Here is a 21,019-nt window from a genome sequence, read left to right as displayed (position 1 = left end):
ATACACCTCCCTGTTTTATACCTTGCCTGGTGTCTAACATCAGAATCATTGAACAGGGATATTTTAGTTGTTCTGTCTTTCAAGGAATTTTGAGTAATTTTGATTTATGGATGTGAGACGCCTTCTGGGGAAAGAATTTCTAAGTAGCATTTTGTCCCAGTCAAGTACTTTTTTATTATTGAGAAACAATAGGCATAATAGGATTGCATATCCTCTAAATCTATCAGTAAACTAGACATGGTAAAGATATGTTCCATTGTTGATTATCACTTGCAAAAAATTGCTCATTTTCTTTAAAGATGACTTCTTTGAGATACTTTTGATTCATGTTATTAAAGAAAACAATATTCCAACAAGGAAGTTGTATTGTTCATGTATTTTTGCAAAATGGGAAGATCTTTCCCGTACATTAATAGTCATGGGTGACTTGTTTGAGTCACATGGAAGCCTGAGTCACATAAATGTGGGAGGAACTTGCCAAATGGGTGTAGCAGGAAGGGTAGAGCAGAGCTGAGAGGAAGTTGGTAGTTCACATATACATATATAGACATATAGACACATATATACATGTATCTATGTACAGCAATTAGAGCTGAGGGAAGGAGAGGAAGCAGGAGGTGAGCTGTGAGTGTTCATTTGTGAAAAGGTCCTAACAGGGGGAAGGCTTGGGGATGGTGGTGTCCCCTGCATTGTCATTGTATACAGATTTCTTTGTTGCTATGATGGATTTGGCTTTATGGTGTTGGGATTTGACTTTCTGGTATTGGGATTTAGCTTTCTGGTTGTTAAATAAATGTTTTGGTTCTGTCTTCCATGCGGAGAGTCTGTTATATTTTGTGATTCAGAATTACACAAGCATATTTATAGCCGCTGTAGATGCTGTGAATATCGTCTTGGAACTACAGAAGTGAATTCTGTTCAGGACTAACTAAATCCTTATTGCTGTAATTTTAGGAGAGGGATACTAAGGCTAAAAGGTACACTTTAAGTCCTCTCCCTAAAGAGTAAGTTTCACATAGAGGTTTTTATACCTTGCATGCAAAGGGAACAAAATATATATCAGTTAAGACAATTTATGGAAAATAGAGAAAAAATAGACCTGAGTTTCACCAAAGGAAAGGGGCATCAAAGAAGGAGTTGTTCTGACTTTTTTGAATTATTTGTACTTGTTATCAGCAAGATCTGCCATAATTAGGGCAATGAGCCTCTTAAACTTAAAAAAAAATTCCTGAGGCTACCTATTGCCTCTTCAAAGTAAAGTTTATTGCCTAATTAAGAATTATAACTTTTTAGGTCTTAATCAAAGTCTGAGTATATGAAATGAAGATTTTTGTGTAGGTGGGAGAGTAGGGTACATAAGTGATTAATTGTTGATATTTTCTTAGTTACCATTTAAAAATATATAAATAAGGTTTTTGAAAATGTTTTTCACACCTTTTGGTAACTTGCCCTACTTCAGGTATCTTGCATATTAATCCTTAGTATCTTCACAGTTGTGTCTTTTCCTATATGGTTCTGCTTTTTCCAATATGATTCTACTCTCTACTGACTTGGCTTCATGCGGCTGCTTTTCCTATTTTTGTTTTCTTTAAAAGGAGTCCCCTAAGAGTCCTTTCACTACAATAAAGTTAAGGTCCACTTTCCTTGAGGGTGAAAAGTTTGCTATCATAATTTTTGCAGATCTCTTTTCTTTTTTCTATTTGTTGTGATCCTTCCATTTTTTATCTTTAAATGCTGTTGGGATACCTTTGCCTAGTTGGTTCTCTTGTCAAGTTTTCTTTAAGTTGGTTTGTCTCTCCACTGCTCCCCTTTGCTTTATGAGATGCTGTTGCTCATAATCATTCTTTTTTTCTTTGTAAAATATTGCAAACAGTTTGTTTTTTTTTAACTCAGTATTGCCTTTGGTCACCATCTTTTCTTGGTAAATAAAATGTTGACCAAAGCTCTTTCTGGACTCTTTTGATCTATCTGTTATGCAAATAGATTTATGATAATGAAAGTTCGTTATAAAGTTATTATAATTATTGATATTTCTGATGTCTAGTTCCCATTTATTACTGATTATTTAGACAACTCAGTATTGAATTGTTTCAACTGTGTCATATCCTTTTCCTCATTTTTCTTCTTTCTTTTTATTCATTTTAATCTCTATCCTGATAGACTGTTGATCTGACAGTTATCTTGAAGGTAAGGGATAACTCCCACATCAGTAAGAAGTCTTTTCCTGCCTGTTAAATAGTGTGATGAGGTTTGCCACATGCCCAGATCACCTAACATGGAGGCATAATCAACATGTGGGAGACATCAGGGATCTGCTTCTGGAAGACAAGAAGAATAGCACACATTTGGACATTTTGCATTGGCTTACCATGTGATTGGTAGCAGCAAATTGGCTCCATATTAGAAACTGTCTATGTCTTTTAAACTACTGTGATGGAGATAGTCTCTCTCTCTCTCTCTCTCTCTCTCTCTCTCTCTCTCTCTCTCTCTCTCTCTCTCTCTCTCTCTCTCTCTCTCTCTTCTGGCACTGTCCTGGGGTGAGAGACTCCTTCATACACAGAAGTATCACTGTGTAATAATCAGAGGAAGAACTGTCAGGTCATTACAGTACTTTTTGCAGATCTTTCCCATTTTTCTTTTATTTATTGTGCTCTTTCATTTATTTTCATTCTTAAATGCTGTTGGAATGATTTTGATTAATTGCCTTTCTTGCCAACTTTTCTTTAAACTGATATTGCCCTCTCCCTCCTGAGCCCACGTGGTCCCCAAAAAATGGGTGTGGAATTTTGCTCTGCTTCATTTGTCCTTTTCAATCCTTGGAGAAGGAAATAGAGTCCCCAACTTAAGACCTCAAGCCATGGGAGTCTTGGAGTCCAGGATTCCAAACCAGATGTTGAAGCCAGACCATCAGGGAAGTCCTAAGAAGCCAGGGTCTTGGTACACAAGTTGATGAAGCAAGCTTTGGATTTGAATTTGGTGGAACTAACACTGTCTAGGAATCAAGTTAAAGTGTGAATCTAACCTCCTTCTGCTCCCCAGAAACTGAGGTGGTATAGGAAGGAATTATGCCTTTAAGGTTTTAGGGAAAATATTTATATGTTTACCCTTGATATACCTTTAAAGTTAATTTTTTTTTGTATTTTGTATTTAACCCCAGTTAAATAAAACTGGGGTCCTTTGACCCCCTAAATTGGGAGAACACCATGGTGGGGGGACACTAGCCAATGTTTGAAAAGAGACATTTCAACGCCATTATGGTAAAAGAGAACCCTGGAGGAGGGGTGAAATATAAGACTTCTAACCTTTAGGCAGTAGGAGGCCAGAGAACCACTATTGTAATAGTATATTTTATTAGATTAATTAAAATATTATTAAAGTTAATTATCAACCTTAATGATGAGCAGTGTATCTTTATGGATAGAGGGATTCCCTTGGAGTCAGAGAAACCTGGATTCAGGTACTGTCTCTAACACATACTAGCTGTGAAGCAACTACAAGTTGTAGATTTACATTGCTGAAAGGTGTTTCTACACAGGGATTTCCCTATATTTATGAAAACATAGGCTGAGATTTTAAAAATTCAATCTTAAAATGAGGGACAGTTGTTGTGCAATTGTTATAAAATTCAACAAAGGTATCATCGTCACTGGATTGGCAGTATACATCTGGAATTCTGCCTAATTTATCACTAAGTCAGGCAGCTACCTTGTGCAATTTGCAAACAATGAGTTGGTATTCACAGAAGGGGAGAGGTGACCCTGTTATTTATTTGGACTCATATCATTTGCTCTGATCTGTAAAAGTTTTCTAGAATAAATCCAGACTTGGAAAAACAGGATGAGATTAGGTAGGGGCTGAGAGGTTCTCTTTGGTAAATGGAGAGAAGAAAGACTATGTCATCTTCTGTCCTTCCTTCTTCAATGAATGCAATGCCAGGATCACAGTCTTCCTACTCCTGTACTTGCCATCTAGGGGACTTCAACATACATAGTGTTACTTCCTCAAACATCTTAATTTCCTAGTTCCTCAATGTCATAATTTCCCATGACCTACTCTTCTATTCAACCACAGCTATGCATGGATGATCATATCCACAAGTGTTCTACTTCAACATTCATTAACTCTGAAATTCCTCTTTCTAAATTTATCATGCTAGCTTTCCTTCTGCCTTGTGGACCCTGATCCTATTCTCCATCCACACAGTGGTTTATAATTCTTCCACTCTTTTCTCATCTCTATTTTGATCCCTTAGTGAACCAGTTCACATCTATGCTATCCTCTACACTTGAATCCCTTTCCATCCCCACCCTCCTCTACCTCCATCCTATTGCCAATCATGCCTTGCCAAGTTCCAACCTTGGAATACTTCCACCATCTGCTACCTTCATTCCTGTTTATGTGCTGTTGAACAGAGCTGGATAAAATCATGAAACTCTGCTGAGTTGATCCACTACAAATTTGTTACTTAATCTCAACTGGTACCTCACTGCAGCAAGGCAATCCTTTTTGATTTGATTTGATTCACTGTCAACACATCTCAGGAACTATTTCAAGTCTTTTCATCCCTCCTTAAATTTCCCTTAGTACTTCTTCCCTTCATCCTTTCAGCTGGGAACCTTGATTCATACTAAATTGAAGACATTTAGGGCATTCTCTAACAGCTACGGCTATCATTTCATTGCTCACATGTTTTCCTCAGTATCTCCTCTTTCATCCCCGTCTCCCATGGAGAGATGCCTCTTCTCCTTGTTAAGGCAAACCTCTCTACGATATACCCTTGATCCTATTCCATCCAACCGTATCTATCCTATTACTCTCTCTATCACCTTCATTCTTTAAAAAACATCCTCTCTGAGGAACTTTAGAATTGATTGTGAAACATGGGAGACAATGGCACAGGACTGCCCAGCTTGGCATACCCACAGCAAAGAAGGTGCTGAGCAATATGAGCAAAGCAGAACTGCAGTGGCTCGAAAGGAATGTGAGATGCACCAATTTAGAGGCATCTCTACCTCAAATGTTCATATAGGTTGTTTGTGCTTGATCTGTGGTAGTCTTCCAAACTCATGAGTCCAGTCAGCCACACCATATCTTGATCCCAACACAGTGATGTCATTTTGGCCCTCTTTGAGAATGAAGGACAGTAACCACTCACTTATCTTTGATCTCTCCTTATCTGCTGGCTTCTACTCTGTTGTTTACTAGCATGCTTATGTCTCACCCATCCTTAAAAAACAAAACAAAACAAAATTCCTCAGTAGATCCCCACTAACTGTTGTTCTCTATCTCTTCTCCCAATAGTGGCAAGTCTCCTTGGGGCAGTAGTCTCCAATTTGCACCTCTGTTTCTTCTCTTCTCTCTCTTCTACACTCAGTTGTCTTATCGTTTAACAGAAATTGCTCTCTCCAGAGTTATTGATGATCTCTTAATTGTCAAATCTAATTGTGTTTTCTTAATCCTCATCCTTCTTGACCTCATTTGCAGTCTTTGGGACTGTCAATCAATCTCTTTTCCTTGATATTGTCTTCTCTTTAGGTTTTTGTGACGCCCTTTCCTGCTTCTCCTACCTGTCTGAGTGCTTCTTCCTAGTGTCCTCTGTTAAACCTTCAGCCACATTGTTCCCACTAACAGTGGGTATATGCCAAGGCTCTGCTCTTGACCTTCATCTCTTCTCTCTCTATACATTTTTGCTAGGGGATTTTTACCAATTACCATGCATTTAATTATTACTTTCATGCAGATGATTCTCATATCTATTTATCTTCTCTGCTGACCTTCAGTCTCACATTTATTTGCACATGTTCAGTTGTTGTCCATTTGTGTCCAATTCTTTGTGACCAACTCTGTGACCCTATTTAAGGTTTTCTTGCCAAAGATACTGGAGTGGTTTACAATTTCTTTCTCCAGTTCATTTTACAGATGAAGAAACTGAGGCAAACAGGGTTAAGTGACTTGCCCAGGGTCACACTGTCTAAGTAAATGTCTAAAACCAAATTTGAACTTGGAAAGATGAGTCTTCCTGACTCCAGGCCCAGCGCTCTATTTATTGTACCTCTTAGCTTTCCCCTATTTGCACAAAGCTGACTGCATATTTGTCTCCATCATTAGATCGTGAGCTCCTTGAGAACAGGGACTGTTATTTTCTTTCTCTGTGCCTGACCCATAGCCAGCACTTAATAAATGTTTGATTGAGTGACTGGATGTCCTGTAGACATCTTAAACTTAGCATGTCTAAAATGGAATTAATTATCTTATTCTGTTTCTCCCTCCATGCTTTCCCCTCTTCTAAACTCCCTATGACCATTTAGAGCACTACCATCCTCCCAGTTACCTACATCCCCAACCTTTTTCCTCACTCCTCATGTTCCATATCCAATCTGTTGCCAAGTCCTCTAATTTTTACCTTCATAATATCTTTCATATTTTTCCTCTGATAGCTTGCACCTGGGCAAGCCCTCATCACCTCATGACTAGGGTATTGCCTTAGTTTGCTAGTGGGTTTGCTTTTCTCAAGTCTCTCCCCACTCCAGTCCAATCTTCCCCTTCGGCTTCCAAAGCAATCCTCCTAAAGGGCAGGCCTGACTGACTATGTCACTCCCCTACTCAGTACATTCCAGTGGCTCCCTATTATCCAGGGTCAAATGGAAAATCCTCTGTCTGGCTTTTAAAGTCCTTCACAGTCTGGCCCCTTCCTACATTGAGTCTTCTCCACATGCTCTACTATCCAGTGACACTGAATTTGCTTTTCTCAAACATAATATTCTCTGTCCTGTTTCCACAACTTTTCCTTGAGTGTCCCTTGTTCCTGGAATACTCTTTCTCACCTCTACCTTCCAGCTTCTATAACGTCCTTCATGATTAAACCCAGATCTTACCTTCTGCAAGAAGTCTTTCTGGAATCTGTCTCCCTACCCCTACTTTATTCACCCATTATTAGTGCCTTCCCTCTGTGATTACCTCAGTTTACCATGAATATTTCTTGTGTACACACATATGCGCACACACGGAATTGTTTGCCTGTTGTCTTCCCCTATTAGAAGGGAAGGAAAAGGGAAGGAAATAAGCAGACACATAGCACCTACTATGTGCTAAGCACATTTTTTTCAAATATTATCTCATTTGATCTCATTAGATTGATCAATCTCCTTAGAATGTTCTCATCCTCATTCAACAGGGCAAGGACTGTTTTTGCCTTTCTTTGTATCCCAAGCACTTAGCACAGTGACTGGAACAGAATTAGTCCTTAATAAAGGCTTATTTATTTGTGTAGTACAGAGAATGAGCAAGTGTATATTAAGTGACAATTGTATGGAAGCAAACAGTAAGTACTATAGGAGTTCAGAAATACAAGTGAGTTGTTTTGGGGTTTTTTTTGACCTAGGATGGGGGTGGACCTGTCTGAGGTGTCCAGACCACACGGAGCCCTCTAGGTCCTCAAGTGAAGCCCTTTGACTGAATCCAAACTTCACAAGCAAAATTCTTTGCCCCACCTCTGTCCTAGGAGTTAGATAGCAAAAGTACCTTGGAGGTCATTCCAGTTCAATGTTCTCATTTTACAGAGCCTTAAGGGAGTAAAACTGGGCAGTGAGGTGGTGCAGTGATGGATAAAGCACTCAAGTCAGGAAGACCTGAGTTCAAAGTTGGCCTCAGACACTTACTGACTGTGTAACTCTCCTTCCCTCAGCTTCTTCACCTGTAAAATGAGCTGGAGAAGGAAATGGCAAAACACTCCAGTGTATTCGCCAAGAAAACCCCAAACAGGGTCACAGAGAGCTAGACATGACTGAAAAAGTTGAACAAAAACAAAGACTAAAGAAAAACAGTGTCTTGTTCCATGTAATAGACAGTGTATGATAGAGACTGAATTTAAACTCATTTTTTCTAACCACAAATCCAGTGCTCTTTCCCCTAGATTACATCCATCACATACACTTTGGGAATTCTTAGGTGAATTTCTTATTCATTTTCAGTGCAAAAATGATTTTCCTTTGTCTTCTTTGAGAGAGAAGAGACTGGACAATGGAGGAGAAGAGGTATTAAATAGAGTAGTCATCAAATGTTAGTTATTACTATATTATTATATTTTTATTATTATATTAATATTATTATATTATATTGATAGACATTCTGCCTGGGAATTCTGTGCGGAATTGACACCTTGAGAATACGGGGTGGGCTGGATAAGGGAGGACAATTGGCTCACAGCACAGATACAAGGGCAAAAGAACACAGGATATAGTGCAGGGGCAGGGCAGGATGATTCCTTGAGGGAGTGGTTATGATGTTTAGGGAAGAATTTTCAGTGCATAGGAAAGAAAGAAGTTTCAGAAAAATCAAAGTTGAACAGTGAGAGGCTCTGGGTCTATCCAGCAAGCATGTATTAAGACCTACCATGTGTAGATGGCTAAAGAAGGAGACGACAAACCCCTCCAGCATCTTTGCCAAGAAAATCCCAAATGGGGTCACAAAGGACACAACTGAACAACCACAAAATATGTAGGTCTCTGTATTGATGTTGGGGATGCAAAGACAAAAAATGGAATTATCCTTGCCCTCAAGGAACTGGGTGATCTTGAATTCTCCATTACAGGTGGTATCCAAGTGAGGATAAATAATTACCTGTCAGGGTCATGATAGCTGAACTTTCTGCTCAGGTGTAAGTCATCTTAAATGAGCTTGACGTATCTTTTTTTGTTTTATTTTATTAATTTCATTTCATTATTTCATTATTTATTTATTCATCTATTCAAACATATATTTTTTACTTAAAATTTTATTTATTGATTTAAAATTTATTTATTAATTTTTTTTGTTTTCAACATTCACTTTCATATGTTTTAAATTTTCTCCCTCTCCCTCTCCTTTCCCTCCCCAATACAGTGTGCAATCTGATTATAGACTCTACATATACATTCCTATTAAACATATTTTTACATTAGTCATGTTCTATGGAAGAATTAAAATGAGTGGGAGGAACCCATGAGAATGAAACAAAACAAAAAAAGATAATAGTATGCTTCTCTCTGCATTCAGACTCCATAGTTCTTTCTCTGGATGTGGATGGTATTTTCTATCATGAGTCATTTGGGATTGTTTTAGAACCTTACATTGCTGAGAAGGGCAAAGTCTGTCAAAGTAGTCATCACAGACTGTGGCTGTTACTGTGTACAATCTTCTCCTGGTTCTGCTCATTTCACTCAGCATCAGGTCATTCAAGTCTTTCCAGGTTTTTCTGAAGTCTACCTGCTCACCATTTCTTATAGTGCAATAGTATTACATTGCATTCATATACCATAACTTGTTCAGCCATTCCCCAGTTGATGGGAATCCCTTTGATTTCTAGTTCTTGGCTACCACAAAGAGAACTGCTATAAATATTTTTGTACATGTGGGTCCTTTTCCCATTTTTATGATCTCTTTGGGATACAGCCCTAGAAGTGGTATTGCTGGGTCAAAGGGTATGCATAATTTTCCAGCCCTTTGGGCATAGTTCCAAATTGCTAGAAAGGTTGGATCAAGTCCACAACTCCACAAACAGTGCATTGTGTTCCAATTTCCCCACATATTGTCCAACGCTTATCATCTTTCTGTTTTGTCATGTTAGCCAATCTGATAGGTGTGATGTGGTACCTTAGAGTTATTTTGATTTGCAAACTTGAGGTATCTTTTGGTAGAGTGGAAAGAGCATTGGGGTTTCAAGTCTGATACTCTTAGATCAATTCCTTCCTACCTATGTGACCTTGGGCAACTTTCATATTTCCCCAACCAACTCATTCTCTGAAAGTTGTTTCCCAAAAGTGTTTTGGGGGAAGGACAACCTTTCACCAGTCACAGGAAAATAGGTGAGAGATCAGTCCTCTTCCCCCTGGCCAGACTGAGGCCAATCATCCCACCACCTCAAGACGCACAATGTCCTTGTCTTCTGTTTGGACTGCCTGCCTGCATTCTTTCACCCTCAACCCAGTTGGCTTTTTGGATTGTAAATGCCATAGCATGCCATAAACAGGCTTTCTGTTGATGCTGTTTTCAAAGTTATGTTTTAACTATCCATACAAACAAATAGCTAACATTTCCTGAGTTTCCTCCTCTGTGCTACATGTCATAGAGAAACTATTGCATCAAACTTCATCTACTCTGTTAAGATCATTGGGGCTGCTATTTTGTTTTTGTCTATTCATCTCCAGAATGTATAACAATTCTTTGAAAATAGGTGCTTAATAAATAACACTGAGTTGCTACCTAAGTGAATTTGATGTCACTTCTCTCCGAGTTTCAGTTTTCTCATCAGTAATGATAAAAGCTAGCATTCATATAATTCTTTAAAGTTTGCAAGAGACTTTACGAATATTGTCCCTTTTGATCCTCACAATAACCTTGGGAGATAGGTACTATTATTCTCATTTTATGGATGAGGAAACAGGTAGAAAAATATTAAGTTATCTGAGGCTAGATTTGAATTCAGGTCTTCTGATTCCAGGAGACAGCTAGATAGCTCAGTGGATAGACTAGTGGGCCTGGAGTCGGGAAGATCTGAGTCCAAATCTGGCTTCAGACACTTACTAGCTATGTGACCTTGGGCAAGGCATTTAACCTCTGTTTGCCTTAATCTGTCAGAAAAGGAAATAGCAAACCTCTCCAATGTCTTTGCCAAGAAAATCTCATGGACAATATGGTCCATGAAGTCACTGAGAGTTGGACGTGTCTGAACTACAACTTCCTGCCTCCAGGTCCCATCCTGACTCCATCTATCGCACCACCTGGTTGTTTCATAAAATGATTTGAACTAGGTAACTCCAGGCTTCCTTCTACCTCTAATTCTGTGATCATTCTGATCCTAAGTTCCATCATGTCTCTGAACCTCAGTTTCCTTCATTGTCAAACTCAGGGATACAGCCGCCTTTCTACAAAGGGATATTTACTTGGGATCTGAGCACTTCATGGACTGAGATTGGTGTGGGGGCAATTTCATCTCCTAAAAGAATTGTCAGCTTTCTTTTCTCACATTCCTTGGCTTGTTACACCTCTGTCTCAGTACTCTAAGAAAAAATTATCTAAAGTTTAGGCTTGTCTCATTTAGGTTTGCCTCAGTCCCTTCAAAGGTTGAAGAAGTAAGTTGTTCAATGTATAATGTAAATCAGATAAGGGACAGTTATTTCTTTCTGGCACAGAAAATAACTAAAACAAACACCCACAAATATACAGTGACAGAAAACTTAAATAAATAGCATTACCTACTTTGCATTTGCTACTCTGCCTAGTTCCAGCTCCTGAGAATGATTCTCAGCATCCTAACCCCATTTCCTCCCCACCCATTCTACCTCCTTTTCAGTCCCCATTTGTGTGGTGTCTGTCCTTCTCCCCCCCACCCCCCATTAAATTGGGTCCAGTGCAGTCCAGTCCAGTGCAAGGACTGTCCTTCTTTTTCCTAACTGTATCCTTAGCATAAAGCACGGTGTCTGGAATGTAGCATTCAATTCAGTAATTCAATTTGATAAACATTAATTAAGTGCCTGCTTTTCACCATCCTGATCATATTTATCTAGATGACTTGAATGAATAAAAAAACCATTTAGTAAGCACTTACTAGGATGCTATGTGCTGTACTAATTATGGATGTAAAATTCAAAAGGCAAAATAGCACCTGCCCTCAATGAATTTACATCCTGTTTGGAGACTTTAGCACATAATGTAACTGATTAATTTCAGCTTATCAATAGTCTCTTGGCCATGCCCCAAACTGGAGACAATACTCCTTATGTGATCTGAACAGGGCAAAAAAGAACTAGACTTTCTGCATATTATGGTTTGTTTTTGTTGTTGTTTTGGTTCTGTCTCTGATTTCTTCAGTATATAGAATTCCAGGTGAGGAAACTCCCTCTACTCACATTTGTCTTATATTTATCGTTGTTGTTGTTCAGTCATTTTAGTTGCGTCTGACTTTTCTGGCCGCATTTTGGGTTTTCCTGGCAAAGATACTGGAGTAGTTTGCCATTTCCTTCTCCAGATCATTTTACAAATGAAGAAACTGAGACAAACTGGCTTAAGTGATGTGTCCAGGGTCACACAGCTAGTAAGTGTCTAAGGACAAATTTAAATTCAGAAAGATGTGTCTTCCTGACTCAAGGCCTGGAGCTCTAGCCACTGGGCCACTTAGCTGAGCCAGGATAACTATGGTTATGTAATTGAAATGTACATTTAAAGAATTACATTGATACTCTTGACGTAATAATGGAGGCAAAGGGAAACTTTCATTGTGTTGAGTAGATACTCTAGTAGAGTTTAGGGAAAGACATGGATGTCAGATGAAGAAACTTGAAGGAGCTGTTAGGGTTTGTGTTGATGGAGGGAGAACCTACACTGAGGCAATCACAGAACCTTTTACATGCTCTTCGTCCTGGGTTGAACTAAGAGGGGCTGACTTTGGAAACTGCCTGTGACACTCCATGTGTAGCTTTGAGCAAGTCACTTAAATCTCTCTCAGAGTGAATTTCATCTCTGAAAGTGGGGATAGTAATACATCAAGATCCATCCAAGGTAGTAGTCTTCCACGCAGGACTTTGATGAGTCATTCAGTCAATAAGCATTTATAAAGTGCCTGTTATGTGCCAGGGGCATATGGGGTATTCAGGAAGGACTAGGACCTCTGTTGTGAGGACTTGCCAATCCCTTTTCAGGGTTGCTCATCTACCTTTGGTGTCTGCCTATCACACAACTCTCACTGGGGCTCCAAGAAGCTGTAGTGTGAGCAGTGGTCACAGCTCGGTAAAACTGCCCCAGCAGATGGACTAAACCAGATGGAGGGCAATCGATAGTCCTGAAACCTATAGGTGAGTTGGGAGGATGTCTAAACATGTGAAGACTTCTCCTGGTGGAATAAGTGGATGAGTCATGAAGGCGATGTGGAATGCTTAGCGCTTGGTCAGATATCGAAGAAGTCAAGGTCATCCACTACATTCTGTACGGTGGCCAGTTGTCCTGACTTGTTTTGCCAGTGGACTTTGGTGACTCTGGAAGAGAGAGTGAGACTGATGACTTTGGGCAACTCTGCTTCACTTAAATCCAATTCACACATGAGTAAAAACATTACCCTGCGATCAGCCCTAAAGAGGCTCACAAAATAACGGAGGAGACAACAGGCAAACAGCTATGTCCAGACTGAGATGTAGACAGGATTCATTTAAGACAATCAACAAAGTATAGTATCAACAAACTACCAGCATTGCTAGGTATTGGGAAAGGCTTCTTACAGAAAGGTAGGATTTAAGTTGAGACTTGAAGGGAGTCAGGGAAACTGGGAGGAAGAGATAAAGATAAAGAGAATTCCAGGCATGGAGGAACAGCCAGTGTGGAAAAGTGGATTACAGAATACTTGGAGGGGATAAAGGTAGGGGAGCTAGGTTATAAAGGGCTCTAAAATCCAATCTATAAACTTTAGAGTTGACCTTGGAGATGGCAGGGAGCCACTGGAGTTTATCGAATAGAAGAGTGCTATAGTCAGATCTGCATTTTAGGAAGATGGCTTTGATAGCTGAATAGAAATTGTACTGGAGTGGGGAGTGACTTGAGGCAGGGAGACCAACCAGGAGGCTGGAGTTAATGAGAGTCTACACCAGGCCCACAGCCGGGTAGTGGCAGTGTCAGAGGACATAAGAGAGACTATGAGGAAAATGCTTTAAGTAATGGAGAAATGTGCATGATTATTAATCATTACCATGTACCCAGCTCTATGCCAGATACTTTTGGAGAGACAAGGGGAAGAGCCTCAGCCCCCTTAGGGCTTCTAATGAGAACTTGCTAAACTGAAGTGAATTCCTTTCAACAAACCTTTGCAGCAGGAAATTGAGGTATTATTATCATCATTAGCGTAATTGAAACTTAGAGAAGTTATTTTGGGCCCTGGTTTCTTCATTAAAAAAAAAAAGAGTTGGACCATTAGGACTTTACCTGGGGTCTGTGAATTTTCAAAAACAATTTTTTTTTGATAATTGTATTTCAATAGAATTGGTTTCCTTTGTAATCCTATATATTTTATTTTATGCATTTAAAAATATTATTATGAAAAGGAGACCGCAGGCTTCACCAGACCACCAAAGGTCCAAGACACAAAAAAGGTTAAGAGCCCTTGAACCAGATGATTTTTAAGTCCCTTTCAGATTTAAAATCCTATGAACATTCTGTAGGCCAAACCTTGAAGTTTGGGTAGTATTTCAATAGGCTAAGGGGAGAAGGGGGTGGGTTTCAAGATGAAAGATAAACATGAACAAAGATACCAAGATAGAAATGGACATGACAGAATGGGAGAGGAAAGATTCTTCTGGCATGATCAGTGTATACGTTGAGGAGTAAAATCAACTCATATCTTTATAGTGCTTTACAGTTAGGAAAGAGGTACCTGGATGGTAAAGTAGATAGAGAACTGGGCTTAGAGTCAGGGAGACTCATCTTCCCGAGTTCAAATCCAGTCTTAGAAGCTTACTAGCTGTGTGACCCTGGCCAAGTCCCTTAACCCTGTTTGCCTCAGTTTCCTCATCTGTAAAATGAACTGGAGAAAGAAATGGCAAATCCCTCCAGTAACTTTGTCAAGCAAACCCCATGTGGGGTCGCAAAGAGTCAGGCATAACTGAATTGACTGAACAACAATTTAAAAAAATTTTCACTTTCCTCACAACAGCTTTGTCAGAGAGGTCGTGTAAGAATCCCCATTTTACAGATGAACAAACTAACTGCTTGCAGAAGTGAAATGACTTTTGGATTTGACATCTAAGGTCATATAGCTAGTAAGTGTTGGAGCGGGGATTTGAACATGGGTTTCAAAGTCCAGCACTGTTCCTCTTCCACTGCATGGGGGAGGATCTCATTGCTCAGAACACCATCTCTCATACAAAGTAAAGCACCGCTTTATAGAGATTTCAGATTATTTTCTGGCTCCCACACTTGAGAGTGGAAGGGAGCTGGCATAGACAAATGTTTATGAAAATACCAGAAGTGACTCATGGAAGAATAATGTCCGTTCCTCTATTAATCAAGGCATTTACCCTTCTTTGTTTATGGACTTCCCTCCTTCCCATGACTGATCCACTGCCCTGAGGGGTAAGGAATTGGCTGGCTTGTTTTATTTAACTAAATTGTTCTGCTCCTGTTTGGAAAGTTGTCGGTATTGACCCCTAAACTCTATGGAAGCATTAAAAAAAAACCAACCCAACCACCCTCCTTTAGAAATATTAAGGAATGATGTTTTCCTCCAAATCCCTTTCCAAAATCCTTGGGAAAATTCTTTGGATAAATAATCTTTTCTTAAGGAAATGGATTGAGGGGTGCCAAACTTTTAAACAAAGGATATTTTTTGTTTTTATCATTGAAGAGCACGTCTAGGTACTAGGGTACGTACAAATTTTGGTTAAGACATAACCTTTTCCCTGATGGAGATCACTGTCTCATATAGGGATACAAGTCATGACACCAACACAGTTAACTATGACATACAACATGACATGAGAAGTGTGTCAGATAATACTATCTGAGACAATTCAAAGTGCTATGTTATCTGATTGAGAAGAATATTGCCTGTCAGTGAGATCATGGAAGCTTCCATAGAAGAAGTTATATTGGATTTTTTTCTTAAAAGGATGGGTAGGGATCAAAGGTAAGGAAAAGGAGGCAGCACTTTGCGCATGTGAGGGACAGTATAAGCAAGGGCTTACTGGGGAGAGAGCATTTTTCATGGAGAGAAAGTGAAACAGTTTATTTGGTGTATAGAGACCAGCTTTATAAAAGCTATATATTGAGGGAAAGAAGAGGATCAAAGAAGCGATACATAAGACTATTGCGTAGATGCAGATGGAGTGTCAATAACTGACAACAGAGGAAAAGAAGAACATTCAACTCTGACTTTGGTTCTGTTTTGTGGAACCAAAATGGTAATAGGGAGTGGAAAAGTGTCAAGTCTTATACTCTAGTTCAAAAATAACAATTTCATGTAATTGATGCCCTGGTCAAACTATATCTCATGTATGATGTTCTAAGTGCCATATTTGGAAAGGACATTGATAAGTTAGCAAACATCCATGATGGGGAAGATTCTCAAAATCATACTATCTGATTACTGACAGAAGGAACTTGCACTGTTTAGCTTGGAGAAGAGGCAATCACTCACCTGAGTCGTGAGAACTGCCTCCAAGTATTAGAAGGATTGTCACAGATGGATGAGAGGCTTTAAACTTTTTCTCCTTGGCCCTAGTAGCAACACAAAGAGAAATGTGTGGAAATTGCCAAGAGGCTGAATAAAATTTCAAGTAAGAAAAACTTCGTAACCATGAAAGCTACCTGAAAGGAAAATGGTTTGTCTTGTTAGAAAGTGTGCTCACCTGATGCTGAGTGAGGGGAGCAGAATGAGGAGAACATTGTACACAGTAACAGGCACATTGTGCAATGACTAACTTTGATGGACTTGGCTCTTCTCAGCAATGCAAGGTTCTATGACAACTCCAAAAGGCTGAGGATGGAAAATGCTATCTACCTACAGAGAAAGAATTATTGAGTCTGAGTGCAGATCGAAGAATACTATTTTCTCTCTCTCTCTTTTTTGTTTTGTTTCTTCTTTCTTGTGGTGCATTCCATTGATTCTAATTCTTCTTTGCAACATGACTAATGTGAAAATATATTTAATATGAATGTATATGTAGAGTCCATATCAGATTGCACACATCTTGGGGAAAGTGGAAAGGAGGGAGGGGGAGAAAATTTAACAGTCAAAAGCTTGTGGAACTGAAATAAATTTTTTAAAAAAACAAAGGGAAAAAAGTATGTTCACCCTCTACTAGAGGTCTGGATTCTTATGTCCTTCCAGCCTTTCAGAGTCTGTTCCTAATAGAATGAGGAGTGAATGGAATTGAGGGATACCTTTTCTGTCACCTGAAGGAGGATTGGAGAAAATTTAGAATGATGCTAATACATTTTGATGAATAAATGAGAAGGAGCTTAAGGGAACTCATATCCTACAGCATCAAATCTTAATGAAATAGGAAGTTAAATAACTTTGCTATAATTCTGGGATGAGGAGATGGGCCTGGTATTAAGCAGAGAGGAGTTTGCTACCCATGCTGTGGGGAAGATTTTTTAATTAGCTTCTTGGTTTACAATTTTCTTTTTCTGTTTTGGCTCTTCCTGATTTAGGTATCAGCACCATATTTGTATCATAAAAAGAATTTGGGTAGGACTTCTCTGCCAGTTTTTTCAACTACTTTATATAGTATTGGAATTAATTGCTATTCATGCTAAACATAATTGCTATGTTTAGTAGAATTCACTTGAAAATCCATCTGGAGATTTTTTTTTAGGGAATTCATTGATAGATTGTTTGATTTCTTTTTTTGAAATGGGATTATTTAAGTATCTTATTTCTTCTTCTGTTAATCTGAGTGATTTATATTTTTGTAAATATTCATCCACTTCACTTAGATTTTCAGATTTATTGGCATGGAATTGGGCAAAATAGCTCCCAATTATTGTTTTAATTTCCTCTTTTTTGGTGGCAAATTTTTCATATTTGATACTGATAATTTGATTTTCTTCTTCTTTTTTAAATAAAACCAGAGGTTTACTACTTTATTGTTTTTTTTTCCTGAAAATCAGCTCTTAATTTAATTTATCAGTTCAATAGTTTTATTACTTTCAATTTTATTCATTTCTCATTTGGTTTTTGGAATTTCTAATTTGGCATTTAATTGGGGATTTTTAATTTGTACTTTTCTAGCTTTTTTACTTGTATGCCCAATTCATTGATCCCCTCTTTTTCTATTTTATTCATGTAAGCATTTAGAGATACAAAATTTTCCCTAAGAACTGCTTTGGCAGCATCCCATAAGTTTTGGTATGTTGTCTCATTGTTGTCATTCTCTTGGATGGAGTTATTGATTGCTTCTATGAATTGTTGTTTGACTCACTCATTCTTTAGGGTTAGATTATTTAGTTTCCAATTAATATTTAATCTATCTTTTCATGGCCCTTTGTTGCCTCATGATCTGAAAAGGATGCATTTAATATTTCTGCCTTTCTGCACTGGATTGTGAGGTTTTTATGCCTTGATACATGATCAATTTTTGTGTACATGCCATGTATTACTGAGAAAAAAGGTATATTTCTTTCTATACCCATTCAATTTTCTTTAGAGGTCTACTATATCTAACTTTTCTAAAATTCTATTCACCTCCTTAACTTCTTTCTTGTTTATTTTGTGGTTAGACTTATCTAGTTCTGAGAGGGGGAGGTTGAGGTCCCCCACTAGTATAGTTTTACTGTCTATTTCTTCCTGTAACTCACTTAACTTCTCCTCTAAGAATTTCAATGCTATACCACTTGGTGCATATATGTTTAGTACTGATATTCCTTATCTCTTTCAATTAGATCTAGTTTTGCTTTTGCTTTGTCTGAAGTTGGGATTGCTACCCCTGCTTTTTTTACTTCAGCTGAAATACAATATATTTTTCTCCAACCCTTTAGTTTTACTCTGCTTCAAATGTGTTTCTTATAAACAACATATTGTAGGATTATAGTTTTTAATCCACTCTGCTATCCACTTCTCTTTTATGGGAGAGTTCATCCCATTCACATTCATAGTTATGATTATTATCTGTGTCTCTTTCCATCCTATTTTCTCCCAATTTATACTTTTCTCTCTACTTTCTCACTTTCTTTCCTCAACAGCATTTTGCTTCTGATCACCACATCCTTCAATCTGTCCTCCCTTCTATCCACCCCCATTCCTTTTCTTTCCCCTTTTCTCTCCTATTTTCTATGCGGTAAGATAGATTTCTATACCCAATTCATAGTGTATGCTATTCCTTCTTTGAGCTTGTCCAGATTAAAATATATGTTGCCTCAGGGTTAAGTGACTTGCCCAGGTCACACAGCTAGTAAGTGTCCTCAGGTCTTCTTGACTCCAGGCCCAGCTTACTATTCACTGAGCCACCTAGCTGCCCTTGTACTTATATGACCTTGAAGAATAATAATGATAATAATAAGATGTTAAATAGATGCCTTCATTCGAATAATCATAATATCTTGAGTACGTAGAGACCTTTTTTTAATTAAAAAAATGTTTATTTCCAGTTCTGAATTCAAGCCCTCCCTCCAGTTCCTCCCCCACCCATCGAGGAGGCAAGAAATACATATAGAGTCTTGCAAAACATATTTCCACATTATCCCCGCACATAGAAACATTTCAGAAGAAATAAAGACCACACAGGGAAAAGATGAGGTAAGTATCATCCTTATAGAACTATCTTCTACTGGGCTTGTAGCAAGATGTTTTGAATGACTCTATGAAAGATGGATTTATTCATTTACAGAAGGCTGGCATTTTATCTACTTGTGTAAAAGTCCGTCAGACATTTTGGAGACAGCTAGATGGCTCAGTAGATTGAATGCTGGGTCTGGAGTCATGAAGCCTTGAGTTCAAATTTGACTTCATACACTTACTAGTTGTGTAACCGTGGGCAAGTCACTTAACCTCTGTTGTGTTAATCCATTGGAGAAGGAAATAACAAAGCACTCTAGTATCTTTGTGAAGAAAACCCCATGGGACAGTATTGGCATGCTATGGTCCATGGGGTCATGCAGAGTCAGACACTACTGAACAAATAAACAGCAACAACCACCAAAGATTAAATATGAAAGAATGAGAGCAGATACTGACTTGTCCTTGGCCAGTTTCTATCTGAATCTCATCAAAAAAGACTAGAAAAATGATTTGCTACTATTACTATGAATGATAATTATAAACATGTCATCTCTTCTGAGTAGAAAAGAATGTGGCTTGCAAGTAAAAGAGGGAACCAGACCAAAAAATATTATATTAATCTTTTTATATATACAAATGACATCCAGTTAACTGGCTTCACAATAAAATGCATTATAAAATGTCTTCGTCTCAGAAACTTTCTCTTATAACACAATATCACTTGAACTCTAAGCAAAAAATTCCCAAAGTATATGATGGAAAAACAGAAAATGAAGACTTTGAGTTCAAATCCAAATGTCAAATAGAACTAAAGAATGAAGGCAACACTTGTATCACCTTGGTCTTCTTCAAGAAAGACATATTATGCATAAAAGAATTAAGAAGAAAGAGACTTACCAACATCTTGAAACTAAAACTCAATGAGGACAACGTGATTAAAGTAGTTAACACCTTCCTAATACTGGTCCTAGCATACACTTTTGCTAAAATAAAGTGGATAAAAATCGATTTAGAAAATATTCAAACCAAAAACTGTCCAGTATTAAGGAAACACAGGGTCCATTGCCCCAAGACAACTATAGGAAGAATAACACTTCCTTGCAGAAAGGAGAGTATTGTTAGGTGTTCTTAGATCAAGTGAGAAGCAGGCTTACAACTTACAGAATGCTACTAGAACAGCCAGAACTTCACAGAATAGTAAAAACTGCCAATAGGCACAGGCCACGAGCATGCTTATCTCTCGTGTAACTACTATTAGTTTAACCCTCGATGGGTTCTATGAAATGGCAAAGATTCAAGAGTGGAATCAAAAGACTCTGCTTGGGTAATACCCATATGAACTCAACCACCAAAGTCAACAAATAAGTCATGAAGATTTCTTTACAAAACCAAGGCCAGGTCATTGCCACCAGAAATAGCAGAAAGGTCATCTTGAAATTTTTTTTTAAATTCTAAATTTAAAAAGCACTTCTTTTCCCAAAAAACAACATTTTCACATGCAAAACAGAATAGAAAAGGAGTTCTATATGTGAACCTGTGAATCTCTATTACATTCATCTTGCTTTTATTTTTTAGTACATAAAAAATGTACTGTGTTACTTTCAAAGCTCTCATGAGATGATGAGCGCCTGAGTAGAGTGGTGGCCTGAGTAGGTTTTATCCAGTGTGATTGGATGAAAGGGGATGGATTCAAAAACTAATCTTAAACAATCAAGAACAATTCCATTTCTACCTTCAAATGGCAAAATTTGGAAATGTATTGGATGTGTGGGGTGAGATCCA

The 21,019-nt window shown here is 38.2% G+C and overlaps 1 long non-coding RNA gene across 1 annotated transcript; it reads right to left on the bottom strand.

Annotated features, from left to right (window-relative positions):
• Nucleotides 1-11,346: 11,346 nt before the first annotated feature.
• On the bottom strand, nt 11,347-20,370 carry LOC140518259 (uncharacterized). Its single transcript, XR_011971885.1, has 3 exons — nt 20,135-20,370; nt 16,154-16,233; nt 11,347-13,007 (listed from the first exon to the last, which is right to left on the bottom strand). It is a non-coding gene; the product is annotated as an uncharacterized lncRNA (long non-coding RNA).
• Between the last annotated feature and the right edge of the window lie 649 nt (nt 20,371-21,019).

The sequence above is a fragment of the Notamacropus eugenii genome, chromosome 1 (genome assembly GCF_028372415.1).
Source record: "Notamacropus eugenii isolate mMacEug1 chromosome 1, mMacEug1.pri_v2, whole genome shotgun sequence".
Taxonomy (NCBI): Eukaryota; Metazoa; Chordata; class Mammalia; order Diprotodontia; family Macropodidae; genus Notamacropus; species Notamacropus eugenii.
Note: the sequence above shows the minus strand (reverse complement) of the source record. Positions and strands in the feature narration are given on the sequence as shown.